Raw genomic sequence first — 14,459 nt, 5'->3', positions numbered from 1 at the left:
ACTTAATTGTGCTCATGAGGAACCTGTACATAGACCAAGAGGCAGTCGTTCAAACAGAACAAGGGGATTCTGCATGGCTTAAAATCAGGAAAGGTGTGTGTCTGGGTTGCATCCTTTCACCATACTTTTTCAATCTGTATGCTGAGCAAATAATCCGAGAAACTGGACTATATGAAGAGGGCAATGGCATCAGGATTGAAGGAAGACTCATTAATAACCTGCATAATACAGACGACACAACCTTGCTTGCTGAAAATGAAGAGGACTTGAAGCACTTACTGATGAAAATCAAAGACCACAGCCTTCAGTATGGATTACACAACATACAGAAAATGAAAATCCTCACAAGTAGACCAATAAACAGCATGATAAACAGAGGAAATATTGAAGTTGTCAAGGATTTCACTTTACTCAGATCCACAATCAACACGCATGGAAACAGCAGTCAAGAAATCAAATGATGTATTGCATTGGGCAAATCTGCTCCAAAAGACCTCTTTACAGTGTTGAAATCCAAAGAAGTCACCTTGAGGACTAAGATGCTCCTGACCCAAGCTGGGGTATTTTCAATGACCTCATATGCATGCAAAAACTGGACAATGAATAGAGAAGATTGAAGAAGAATTGAGGCATTTGAATTATGGTGTTGGGGAAGAATATTGAATATACCATGGACTGCCAAAAGAACAAACAAATCTGCCTTGGAAGAAGTACAGCCAGAAAGCTCCTTTGAAGCAAGGATGGACATATTATCAGGAGAGATCAGTCCCTGGAGAAGGACATAATGCTTGGTAAAGTAGAGGGTCAATGAAAAAGAGAAAGACCTTCGACGAGATGGATTGACACAGTGGCTGCAACAATGGGCTCAAGCATAGTAATTATTGTGAGGCTGGCACAGGATTGGCCAATGTTTCATTTTGTTGTACATGGGGTTGCTATGAGTCAGAACTGACTTGATGGCACCTAACCACAACAAGAAGATTATTTTTCAATCATAATCATAAAATAAAATGAATAATAATAATTGATAATAAACCAAACCAAACCCAGTGCCATCGAGTTGATTCCAACTCATAGCGACACTATAGGATAGAGTAGAACTGCCCCATAGAGTTTCCAAGGACCACCTGGTGGATTCGAACTGCTGACTCTTTGGTTAGCAGCACTTAACCACTGTGCCACTAGGGTTTCCAATAATGACAATAATGACCATAAAAGAAACAAAAAATGAATATATTTTTTATTAAACTTTGTATATTTTTTTAAGATACATAATAAAATAACCATTGAAATATAATAAAAGAAGGCAGTAATAAAATAATACTTTTTATTGCACTAATGTATTTTTTTGAAATAAGGAAAATAATTTTTTATTGTCATATTGGTCTATTACAGTAATGAATAGTAACATGACAATTTTTTGTATTTAGGTTTTAATTTTTGCAAGTTTATTAAAAAATTCATCAAAATAGATCTTTGCCTATTAATGTTCAAGAGGCAATAAATGTCATGGATTGAATTGTGCCCTCAAAAATATGTGTATCGATTTGGCTAGGCCATGATTCTTAGTATTGTGTGATTGTCCCCAATTTTATCATCTGATGTGATTTCCCTATGTGTTGTAAATTCTACTTCTATGATGTTGATGAGATGGAATTAGTGGTAGTTATGTTAATAAGGCAGGGCTCAAGCTACAAGATTAGATTATGTCTTAAGCCAATCTTTTTTTAGATAAAAAAGAGAGAAGCAAGCAAAGAGACAAGGGGAGCTCATACCACCAAGAAAGCAGTGCTGGGAGCAGGGCTGATCCTTTGGACTTGAGGTTCCTGCTCGGAGAAGCTCCTGGGCCGGGGAAGATTGATGACAAGGACCTTCATCTAGAGCTGACAGAGAGAGAAAGCCTTCCCCTGGAGCTGATGCCCTGAATTTGGACTTGTAGCCTACTAGACTATAAGAGAATAAACTTCTCTTTGTTAAAGCCATCCACTTGTGGTATTTCTGTTACAGCAGCACTAGATGACTAAGACAATGAGATATATCCATCTATTTTCATGCATAGCTGATCAAGCAATACTTTTCATTGATTTTAATTTAAAAAATTTTCTTTCATATGAAGTAATATATAAATAGGAAAAATCTTAAATATAAGGGTAAGCTTAACAGAGATTTACAGAAATCCCATTTTATAGTGAATCCTTGGAATTGAGTCTAGAAAATCTGAGTCTAGGAATTGATTCTAGTGACTTTTAAATGTCTACCCAGTTAAAAAATTTCTAATAAAATATCTTCCCAGAAAATTCCTCATACAGTTTTTATTATTTTTAGTAAAAAATTACAAAGTTTTTCTTCTGCAAAGATCAGAGAAAATGTCTGAATAACAGCACATTAACACTATCTGACTCATTGCTATAGATCAAGTGTCCAGTTCTTGGCAAGAAAAATCAAGGCATTCAAACACTGCCCTTTAGATTTCTTCTGGCAATGTAAGACCAACATCTTTTGTCATTTCTTCTGGCATTCATGGAATAACAGAATTAAAGTAACACAGATCCCATTTCTTAATTTTTATAATCAGTGTGATTTTACTGGTTATTGTGAATTTACTTTTTAGATGCAGGAATATGTAGTACACAGGGGTTGGACACCCAAAATGATCCTGAATGATTCTAACCAATTCCAAATGGACTTGTATGGTTGAGTCTGTGTGTATCAGGGCATGACAGTAAAACTGGGAGTGCTCTGCATTAACTTCCATGTAGAATGCGAGTTATTAAAGGATAAGTAATAAAAATATGTGCTAAATTGGAGCTTTCATACATATTATTAAAACTCAACAATAATATAGCAATTGTTTAGAACTTAGACCAAAAAAAGTTTTCCTCAGGAAGGAGTACTCTATCACTGGCATTGTTTGGAATTGCCGACACATGTTGATAATACAAAGCAGATTGACTTCTAGTTGGTTTATTATTGTTTTTAAATTCTCTACAGCCTTCCTTTTTGCAGATTGCTCACATTACCCAGCCCTTTGTACACTGCTGCGCTTAGCTATTGTGGTGGGAGTTGGGGGAGCGGGAGTCAAGTAAGGTACACAAAAACTCTGTAAGCCCACCCTGAGTTTCAGGGGCCATTCTCAAAAGAGGGAGTGCTATTGTGACTCAGGCAGTCACTCCAAGTGGTGGCTATTACATTCTTCTTCTTAGCTGCTTAGCATAACATACACACACACACCATATACTTTATCCCGTATGTCCCAGGATGCTTCTACCCAACATAATCTGATGTGCCCACATCTAACCACACATGCAGTGGGTTGTAACTCAAAGTCATATCAGCTACTGCATCCAAGGTGATGTCATGAGCCATTGTTCTTGGAGTCTAGATCCATTCCTACTCTAGTTATACTGAGATCCCATCTGAGAGTCATCAGACTATGGATTAACTAGCAAATGAAACCTCTAATAACACACCCTATCCTCAAACTCTCTTCCCACACAATTTCTCCAGTCCTAATGATATTCCTTAGCTAATTCCTGTGTATAACTCCTTTCTTCTCTACACTGATTCTCCATAACCTCTCCAGGCCGAAATGAGTTCAAATATTGGGCACAGAGTGGACATTACAGAGGGGTGGAGCCCAGTGGAATGAATTGTTTCATCCACTTGGTAGAGGTAGGGGTGCAGTGGGGAATGCTTCAAACAGGCTTGCAGGCTTAAGTTCCCCAATCCCTCTGGCCCCTCCCATATATCGCAATTTCCGTGGTCAGGACTCTGGTCTTCCCTGATTGTGCTGTGTTAATTGGTGAAACCTGGCAAGTTTGTAAATATGAATGGAGGTATAATTCAATAGTCTGCAATATCAGTTTTGAACTTGGTTTTTAGTGATCTTTTAATTATATTAAGCTCTCAAGTTTGATCTGATGCCCATAGGAAAAACTTTTGTGACCAAGTTTGTCATTTCTTATATTAGGCCATCTCGATACACTCAGAAGCAACCTTGTGGTCTCTATTTTAGTCTCTTTTAAAAGGATTTACATTGGTTGTTATTGGGGCCCCCCCAGCCTCACCCCCAGTGTGTACATAATCCCAGGTGACCACAAGAAATACACTTAGTGCTGTTTTGCCACATTTGATGAAGGGTTTCTAATTTCCTATCTCAGAATATAGATGGAGTCTTACTGCCTTCACTCACACCTCACTGTACTGAACTACTGGAAGTGCTCACATATCTATTCCCCAAAATTTGGAAGATAGCTTCCAGGCCATCAACTGGAAGAAATCCCTATTTGTACCCATTCCAAAGAAAGATGATCCAAAGAATGCAGAAATTATCGAATAATATCACTAATGTAATATGCAAGTAAAATTTTGATGAAAATAATTAAAAAATGGTTGCAGCAGACAGGGAGCTGCCAGAAATTCAAGCCAGATTCAGAAGAGGACATGGAATGAAGGATATCATTGCTGATGTCAGATCCTGCTTGAAAGCAGAGAATATCTGAAAGAGGTTCACATGTGTTTTATTGACTATACAAAGGCATTCAATTGTGTGGATCATAACCAATTGTGGATAACACTGTGAAGAATGGGAATTCTAGAACATTTAATTGTGCTCATAAGGAACCTGTACATAGACCAAGAGTCAGTCGTTTGAACAGAACAAGGGGCTTCTGCGTGGTTTAAAATCAGGAAAGATGTATGTCAGGGTTGTACCCTTTAACCATACTTTTTCAATCTGTATGCTGAGCAAATAATTCGAGAAACTGGACTACATGAAGAAGAAAGTGGCATTAAGGTTGAAAGAAGACTCATTAACAAACTGTGATATGCAGATGACACAACCTTCCTTGTTAAAAATGAAGAGGGCTTGAAACACTCACTGATGAAGATCCAAGACTATAGCTTTTAGTATGGATTACACTTCGACATAAAGAAAACAAAAATCCTCCCAACTGGACCAATAAGCAACATCATGTAAACAGAGAAAAGATTGAAGTTGTCAACGATTTCATTTTTCTTAGATCCACAATCAATACCCATTGAAGCAGCAGTCAAGAAATCAAACGAGGAGTTCCAGCCAACATGGTGCCATAGACAGAAGCACCACATTGTCCCTCCACAGCAAAGACCTGAAAAACTGAGTTAAACAGAGACAAATGTCAGTTCTGGAACCCAAAGTGTCAAAGGAAGAGATAAAGGATTCAGCCAAGCACTGAATAGAATAAGAAACCGACAGAGAACAGAGAGCAAGGAGAGATTCATGTGGAAGTCCCCTATCAGCTAATGCAGAACAGATTAGCCATCTGGGACTCCTGCCGGAGATCAGTGGTCAGGGAGCATGGGAAAGTAGCATCACAGAGCTCCCAGCAGGAGACAGACCACCAAGTAATCAGCAATATATACCTTCCTGCCCCCCATCCTTTCCCAGCTGTTCTACCTCTATGCTTCCTGGCTGGCAGTGGTGGCTCAGCTGACCAGGAAGTGCACTGTCCATACTGCTTGGATTCACCCACAAACATCGGAGATCTGCAGACAGGGAGTATGGGAAAGCAGCTTCACAAAGTTCCCAGCAGGAGACAGAGCACCCGGTAACCAGCGATATATACTTTCCTAATCCCCACCCTTCTTCCCACCACCCCTTGGCCTCCTCTGCTTCCCGCTGCCAGCAGTCTCTTGACTGGGAGGCAACTGTTTCGGCCCTGGGCCACTTGGATTCACCCCACCTACACTGGCTGCCTCCCTGAGTGCCATTTGTCTGTTGCTGGTGTTGATTTTTCCCTTTCTTTTGGTTTCCTCCATGCCTCCCACAACCTCTCCCTTCTTTTTCTTGAACACCTGGCTCCATGTGCCACCTTTGCTTCTTCTTGAAAGGCTGTGAAGTGCCTGGTCCCCAACACCACACTGGTGGGATACCTGGTGCTTTTTTTTTTTTCTTTGTTCTGTTTGTTTTCTTTTTCTTTTCGAAGCTTGGGAGCCCCTTCTAGCTGGGCTGCACTGCACAGCTTAGGAGCCACTTCCTCAGTCTGTGCAGCTGAGCCAGTGGGATCTCTGGGGGCGTTTCTTTTTTCTGTCTTTCTTCATTTCTAAGTTCTTGTCTCTCTATACTTACTTTCTTTTCTTGTTTCCTGAATACCTGGTGCTGTGTGACATCTATACCCCCTCTAGCCAGGCTATCCTGCGCAGCTTGGGAGCCGCTGACCTGGTCTTCGAAGGCACACCAGTGGGACCTCTGGGGGCTTTTCTTTTCTTTTGTTTTCCAAATTTTTATCTAGATATTTTTTCTTTCCTTTTTTGTTTTTTTTCCATTTCTCTGTTTCTCATCTCTCTACTCCAGTGGCAAGCTCCTGTAGCACTCTTTTTTTATTTGTTCATTTTTGGCTCCTGTTTTTCACTCCTCTTTCTCATACCCATATTGACTCCACACATCACAACCTCATCCCTCTTTCATGCCTACCTGAACCATGTGCTGAACATCACACCCCTGAGCAGCACAGGCATGGCCTACTGGAACCTGCCCAGCACTGATTCCTGGTCTGCCCTATCAGCCCTAGTACATGCCACAGACAACCCATTCCAGTCCCTCCCCTTCAGCTGGACCTGCCCTGCTGCACCATAGCTATGTGACTGGCCCTGACCATTGGACAAGGAGGTGAAAATATCATGACTACAGATGAACAAGCAACAAAGAATGCGCAGCCTACCTGCTCAGACATAACCAAATAAAACAGAAAAGCAAGATGAAACAAACATCTACAATCAACAGATGAAGAAAAAAACTACTGAATGTCCTGAAGACAGCAGACAATATCAAAACATATTTAAAAAAACAGGACAGGATGGTTCCAGTAGGCATCCAAAGTAAAACACCAGATGACTTTCCAGTAGAAGAAAAGCACTAGAAATACCTGACAAGGAATTCAAATCTCTAATATTCAGAGCTATCCAAAAGTTGAAGCAAAGAACAGACAAAAATGAGGAAAAATGGACAAATTCATGGAAAAGGCGGACAAATTCATGGAAAATACAGACAAAAAAATGGGACAATTCAGGGACAAAATGCCACAATAAATTCAGAACGAGAAATCATACAAAAACAACAATTAGAAATCCAAAAGATAAACAAGATTTCAGAAGTAGACAGTGCCAAAGAAGGGCTGAGGAGCAGGTTTGAGATGATGGAAGACAGGATCAGTGAAATTGGAGACAAACACTTGGATACAACTCTGTTTGAGGGAAAATCAGAAAAAAGAACTAAGAAAAATGAAAAAACACTGAGAATTATGTAGGATAAAATAAGAAGCAAAACTTTGTGAGTGATCGGAGTTCCAGAACAGGGGGAGAAAATGGAAAACACAGAGAGGATCACTGAAGAACTGCTGCCAGAGAACTTCCCTAATAACATGAAAGCTGAAAAGCGGATCATCCAAGAAGTTCAAAGAACCCCATGTAGGATAGACCCCAAAAGAAAACCGTCAAGGCATATCATAATCATGCTCGCTAAAACCAACGACAAAGTCCTGAGAGCAGCTCGAGAAAAACAAAAAGTCACATACAGAGAAGAAACAATGAGACTAGCCTCTGATTATTCGGCAGAAACCATGTAGGCAAGAAGGCAACAGGATGACATATATATAACACTGAAAGAAAAAAAATTGCCAACCAAGAATAATATGTCTTGCAAAACTCTCATTCAGATATGGTGATGAAATTAGGACATTTCCAGATAAACATAAATTAAGGGAATATATAAAAAAACAAACCAAACTTACAAGAGTTATTAAAGGGTGTCTTTCAGTTTGAGAACAAACACCAGACCACAGCCCGAATCTAGCACACCAGATTGTACCAGCCAGATACCATCCTCCTCCTCAGCCTTTCTTTGGCACTGTCCACTTCTGAAATCTTGTTTATCTTTTGGATTTCTAATTGTTGTTTTTGTATGATTTCTAGTTGTGAATTTATTGTGGCATTTTGTCCCTGTATTGTTTTCCTGAATTGTTCCATTTTTTTTGTCTGTATTTTCCATGAATTTGTCTGCCTTTTCCAGACACTCTCAGGGACTAACCAAAACCATAAGAATTACAACAAGGAACCGGAGAGGTTAATCTGTAAATGACGACAATGACAGAACAACAAAAGAGGGAATAAATGGTGTAGGTAGAGAACTCTGTAATAGAAAGGCAAGGCGATAGCAAGCAACAATAGACTGGCTCAAACCTAGGAAGATAAGGGTAAATTTCAAGGTAACCACAAACCACAAAGTTAACAAACATACTCATCAAAATAAAGAAGAAAAATGTAAAGCCTTAATAAAAACAAAATCTACAAAAACAAAAAGAAATGAAAATGAAATCCACAAGCACGGGTGAGTAAGAGGAACAAAGAAAATGTCAGCACCACAAAAAAAGCATTACAAAATGACAGCAATAATTACACTGAATATAACTGGCCTAAATGCACCCATAAAGAGACAAAGTGACAGAATGGATTAAAAAAACAGACACCTTAGAAACAAAAACATAAATTTATTAAAAATCAAAGGATGGAAAAAAGTATATCAAGCAAATAACTTCTACAAAAGAGCAAGAGTGGCAATACTAATAATCTCAGATAAAATAGACTTAAAACAAAATCCACCGTAAAAGACAAAGAAGGCTATTATATAATCACTAAAGGGACATTTGCACACCCAATGACAGGGCTCCAAAATACATAAAACAAACTTTAAAAGCACTGAAAGGAGAAAGTGACAGTTCCACGATAATAGTAGGAGACTTCAACACGCCATTCTCAGTAAAGGACAAAACATCTAGAAAGAAACTCAACAAAGATACAGAAGACCTAAAGGGCACAATAAGCCAACTCGACCTCATAGACATATGCAGAACACTTCACCCAACACCTGCAAAGTACACATTCTTTTCCAAAGCACATAGAACGTTCTCCAAAATAGACCACATCTTAGGCCACAGAGCAACCCTGAACAAAATCCAAAACACTGAGATAATACAAAGTATCTTCTCTGACCAAATGCCATCAAAGTAAAAATTAACAACAGGAAGAGCAAGGAAAAAAAAAAAATCAATTACTTGGAAACTGATAAAACCCTCAAAAACCACTGGGTGATAGAAGAAATCAGATATGGAATAAAAAAAATTCCTGGAATCAAATGAGAATGAAAACACATCATACTAAAACCTTTGGGATACAGCAAAGGCAGTGCTCAGATACCAATTTATAGCAATAGATGCACACATCAAAAAAGAAGAAAGGGACAAAATCAAAACATTAACTATACAACGTGAACAAATAGAAAGAGAACAGTAAAAGAATAAATGAAATAGAGAATAGAAAAACAATAGAAAGAATCAACAAAACCAAAAGTTGCTTTTTCAAAAGGATCAACAAAATCGACAAACCAGTGGCCAAACTGACAAAAGAAAAACAGGAGAGGACACAAATAACCCAAATAAGAAATGAAATGGGGGACATTACAACAGACCCAAATGAAATAAAAAGGATCATAACAGAGTATTATGAAAAACTATACTCCAACAAATTTGAACCTAGAGGAAATGGACAAATTCCTAGAAACACACTACCTACCCAAACTAACACAAAATGATGTTGAAAATCTGAACTGACCTGAAACAAGAGAGGAGATTGAAAACGTACTAAAAAAAAACTCCAACAACAACAACAAAAAGCCCTGGCCCAGATGGCTTCACTGGAGAACTCTACCAAACATTCAGAGAAGACCTTACACCAGTACTACTCAAACTATTTCAGAACATAGAAAAGGAAGCGATACTTCCAAACTCATTCTATGAAGCCAGCATAACCCTGATAACAAAACCAGGCAAAGACATCACAAAAAAGAAAACTACGGACCAACATCTCTCATGAATTTAGATGCAAAAATTCTCAACAAAATTTTAGCCGATAGAATTCAGCATCATATGAAGAAAATAATACACCATGACCAAGTAAGATTCATATCAGTTATGCAAGGACATTTCAACATTAGAAAATCAATCACCATAATCCACCACATAAATAAAAGGAAAGAAAATTATCACATGATAATCTCAATGGACACGGAAAAGGCATTTGAAAAAGTCCAACACCCATTCCTGATAAAAACTCTCAATAAACAAGGTATAGAAGGGGAATTTCTCAACATAATAAAAGACATCTGCAAAACCAATGGCCAACATCATTCTTAATGGAGAGAGGCTGAAAACATTCCCCTGGAGAACAGGAACAAGACAAGGATGCTCTTTATCACCACTCCTATTTAACATTGTGCTGTAAGTCCTAGCTAGAGCAAAAAGGCAAGAAAAGGGCATCCAAATTGGTAATGAAGAAGTTAAATTTTCCCTATTTGTGGATGATACAATACTATACATAGAAAACCCAAAATATTTCACGAGAAAACTACCAGAACTAATAGAAAGATTCAGCAGACTATTGTTGTTGTTAGGTGCCATCGAGTCAGTTCTGACTCATGGCAACCCTATGCACAACAGAATGAAACACTGCCTGGTCCTGCACCATCCTGACAATCCTTGTTATGCTCGAGCCGATTATTGCAGCCACTGTGTCAATCCACCTCATTGAGGGTCTTCCATTTTTCTGCTGACCCTGTACTTTACCAAGCATGATGTTCTTCTCCAGGGACTGATCCCTCATGACGATATGTCCAAAATAGGTAAGGCGCAGCCTCGCCATCCTTGCTTCCAAGGAGCATCCAGGCTGTACTTCTTCCAAGACAGATTTTTTCATTCTTTTGGCAGTCCATGGTATATTCAATGTTCTTCACCAACACCACAATTTGAAAGTGTCAGTTTTTCTTCTGTCTTCCTTGTTCATTGTTCAGCTTTCACATGCATGTGATATGATTCAAAATACTAAGGCTTGGATCAGGTGAACCTTAGTCTTCAAGGTGACATCTTTGCTTTTCAACACTTTAAAGAGGTACTTTGCAGCAGATTTGCCCAATGCAATGTGTCTTTTGATTTCTTGACTGCTGCTTCCATGAGTGTTGATAGCGGATCCAAGTAAAATGAAATCCTTGATAACTTCAATCTTTTCTGCATTTATCATGATGTTGCTTATTGGTCCAGTTGTGAAGATTTTTGTTTGCTTTATATTGAGGTGTAATCCATACTGAAGGCTGTGGTCTTTGATTTTCATTAGTAAGTGCTTCAAGTCCACTTCACATTCAGCAAGCAAGGTTGTGTCATCTGCATAATGCAGGTTGTTAATGAGTTTTTCTCCAATCCTGATGCCCCATTCTTCTTCATATGGTCCAGCTTCTTGAATTATTTGCTCAGCATACAGATTGAATAGGTATGGTGAATGGATACAACCCTGAGGCACACCTTTCCTGACTTTAAGCCAATGAGTATCTCCTTGTTCTGTCCAAACAACTGCCCCTTGATTTATGTGAACGTTCCTCAAGAGCACAATTATGTGTTCTGGAATTCCCATTCTTCTCAATGTTATCCATAATTTGTTATGATCTACAGAGTCAAATGCTTTTGCGTAGCCAATAAAACACAGGTAAACATCCTTCTGGTATTCTTTGCTTTCTGCCAGGATCCATCTGACATCAGCAATTATATCCCTGGTTCCAAGTCGTCTTCTGAATCAGCCCTGAATTTCTGACAGTTCCCTGTCAATATACTGCTGCAGCCACTTTTGAATGATCTTCAGTACAACTTTGTTTGTGTGTGATATTAATGGTACTGTTCGATCATTTCTGCATTCAGTTGGATCACCTTTCTTGGGAATATGCATAAACATGGATCTCTTCAAGTCAGTTGGTCAGGAAGCTGTCTTCCATATTTCTTGGCATAGATGAGTGAGCACCTCAAGTGCTGCAACCATTTTATGAAACATCTCAATTGATATTCAGTCAATTCCTGGAGCCTTGTTTTTCACCAATGCCTTCAGTGCAGCTTGTACTTCTTCCTTCAGTACCATTGGTTCCTGATCATATGCTATCTCTTGAAATGATTAAACGTTGACTAATTCTTTTTGGTATAATGACTCTGTGTATTCCTTCCATCTTCTTTTGATGCATCCTGCATCATTTAATATTTTCCCCATAAAATACAAGATCAATAAACAATAATCAGTTGGATTCCTATACGCCAGTAAAGAGAACAATGAAAAGGAAATCAGGAAAACAATACCAATTATAATAGCCCCTAAAAAAATAAAATAATTAGGAATAAATCTAACCATGGATGTAAAAGACCTATACAAAGAAAACCACAATGCACTACTGTAAGAAACCAAAAGAGATCTACATAAATGGAAAAACATACCATGTTCGTGGATTGGCAGACACAACATTGTGAAAATGGCAATTCTTCCCAAAGCGATTTACAAATACAGTGCAATCCTGATCCAAATACCTTCAACATTCTTTAAAGAGATGAAAAAACTTATCCTTAACTTCATGTGGAAAGGGAAGAAGCCCCCAGATAAGTAAAGCACTATTGAAGAAGAATAAAGTAGTAGAACTCACACTACCTGACCTCAGAACCTGCTACACAACTACAGTAGTCAAAACAGCCTGGAACTGGTACAACAACAGACACATTGACCAATGGAACGGGACTGAGAACCCAGATGTAAATCCATCCACCTATGGTCATCTGATTTTGACAAGGCCCAAAATCCGTCAAATGGGGAAAAGAGAGTCTTTTTAACAAATGGTCCTGGCAAAACTGAATGTCCATCTGCAAAAAAAAAAAGAAAGAAAGAAGACCCATACTTCAGAGCATACACAAAAACTAATTCAAAATGGATCAAAGACCTAAATATAAAGCCAAAAACTATGAAGTTCATAGAAGAAAAAGTAGGATCAATGCTAGAGGCCCTAATACACGGCATTAATAGGATACAAACCACAACCAACAACACACAAACTCTAGAAGATAAGCTAGATAACTGGGATTTTCTAAAAATTAAACACTTATGGTTATCAGAAGATTTTACTAAGAGTAAAAAGAGAACCTATAGACCGGGAAAAAATTTTTTGGCTATTACAAATCAGACAAAGGTCTAATCTCTAAAATCTACAAGAAAATCCACCACCTCTACAACAACAACAAAAAAACCAAATAATCCAATTAAAAAATGGGTAAAGGAAATGAGCAGACACTTCACTGAAGAAGACATTCAAGCTGCCAACAGACACATGAGGAAATGCTTGTGATCACTAGCCATTAGAGAAATGCAAATCAAAACCACAATAAGATGCCATCTCACCCCGGCATTACTGGCACAAACAAAAAAAACAAAAACAGGAAATAACAAACATTGGCGAGGCTGTCGGAAGATCAGAACTCTTATGCACTGCTGGTGGGGATGCAAAATAATACACCCATTTTGGAAAATGATATGGCTCCTCCTTAGAAACCTAGAAATAGAAATACCGTATGATCCAGCAATCCCACTTCTAGGTATATATCCTAGAGAAATAAGAGTCGTCACATGAATAGACATATGCACACGCATTGCAGCATTGTTCAGAATAGCAAAAAGATGGAAACAACCTAGATGCCCATCAACAAACTGTGATACAAACACACAATGGAGTATTATGCAGCAATAAAGAACTATGATGAATCTGTGAAGCATGTCATAACATAACTAAATCTGGAGGGCATTATGCTGAGTGAAATAAGTCAATCACAAAAGGACAAATATTGTATGAGACCACTACTGTAAAAACTCAGGAAAAAGTTTATACATAAAAAGAGACAATCTTTGATGGTTACGAGGGAGGGGAGGTGTGGGAATGAAAAAACTGTAGACAATATATAAGTGGTAACTTTGGTGAAAGATAAGACAGTACCCAGTACTGGGGAAAGCAGCACAACTTGTACAAGGCAAGGTCATGGTAGCTCCACAGACAATCCAGTCTTCCTGAGGGACCCAATTGCTGGGCTGAGGGTTGTAGGGACAACGGTCTCGGGGACCATCTAGCTCAATTGGCATAACATTGTTTATAAATAAAATGTTCTACATTCTACTTTGGTGAGTAGCGTCTGGGGTCTTAAAAATCTGTGTGCAGCCATCTAGGACACTCCACTTGTCTCACCCCTTTGGAAGCAAGGAAGAATGAAGAAAACTAAAGATACAAGGGAAAGATTAGTCCAAACGACAAATGGACCACATCTACCATGGCCTCCACCAGACCGAGTCTAGTAAAACTAGATGGTGCCAGGCTACCATCATTGACCGCTCTGACAGGGATCACAATAGAGGGTCCTGGACAGAGCTGGAGAAAAATGTAGAACAAAATTCTAATTCAAAAAGAAAGACCAGACTTGCTGGCCTGGCAGAGACTGGAGAAACCCGGAGAGTATGGCCCCCAGACACACTTTCAGCTCAGTAATGAAGCCATTCCTGAGGTTCACCCTTCAACCAGAGGTTGGACA

This window comes from Elephas maximus, chromosome 3 (assembly GCF_024166365.1).
Source record: "Elephas maximus indicus isolate mEleMax1 chromosome 3, mEleMax1 primary haplotype, whole genome shotgun sequence".
In the NCBI taxonomy this organism is placed as follows: Eukaryota; Metazoa; Chordata; class Mammalia; order Proboscidea; family Elephantidae; genus Elephas; species Elephas maximus.
Note: the sequence above shows the minus strand (reverse complement) of the source record.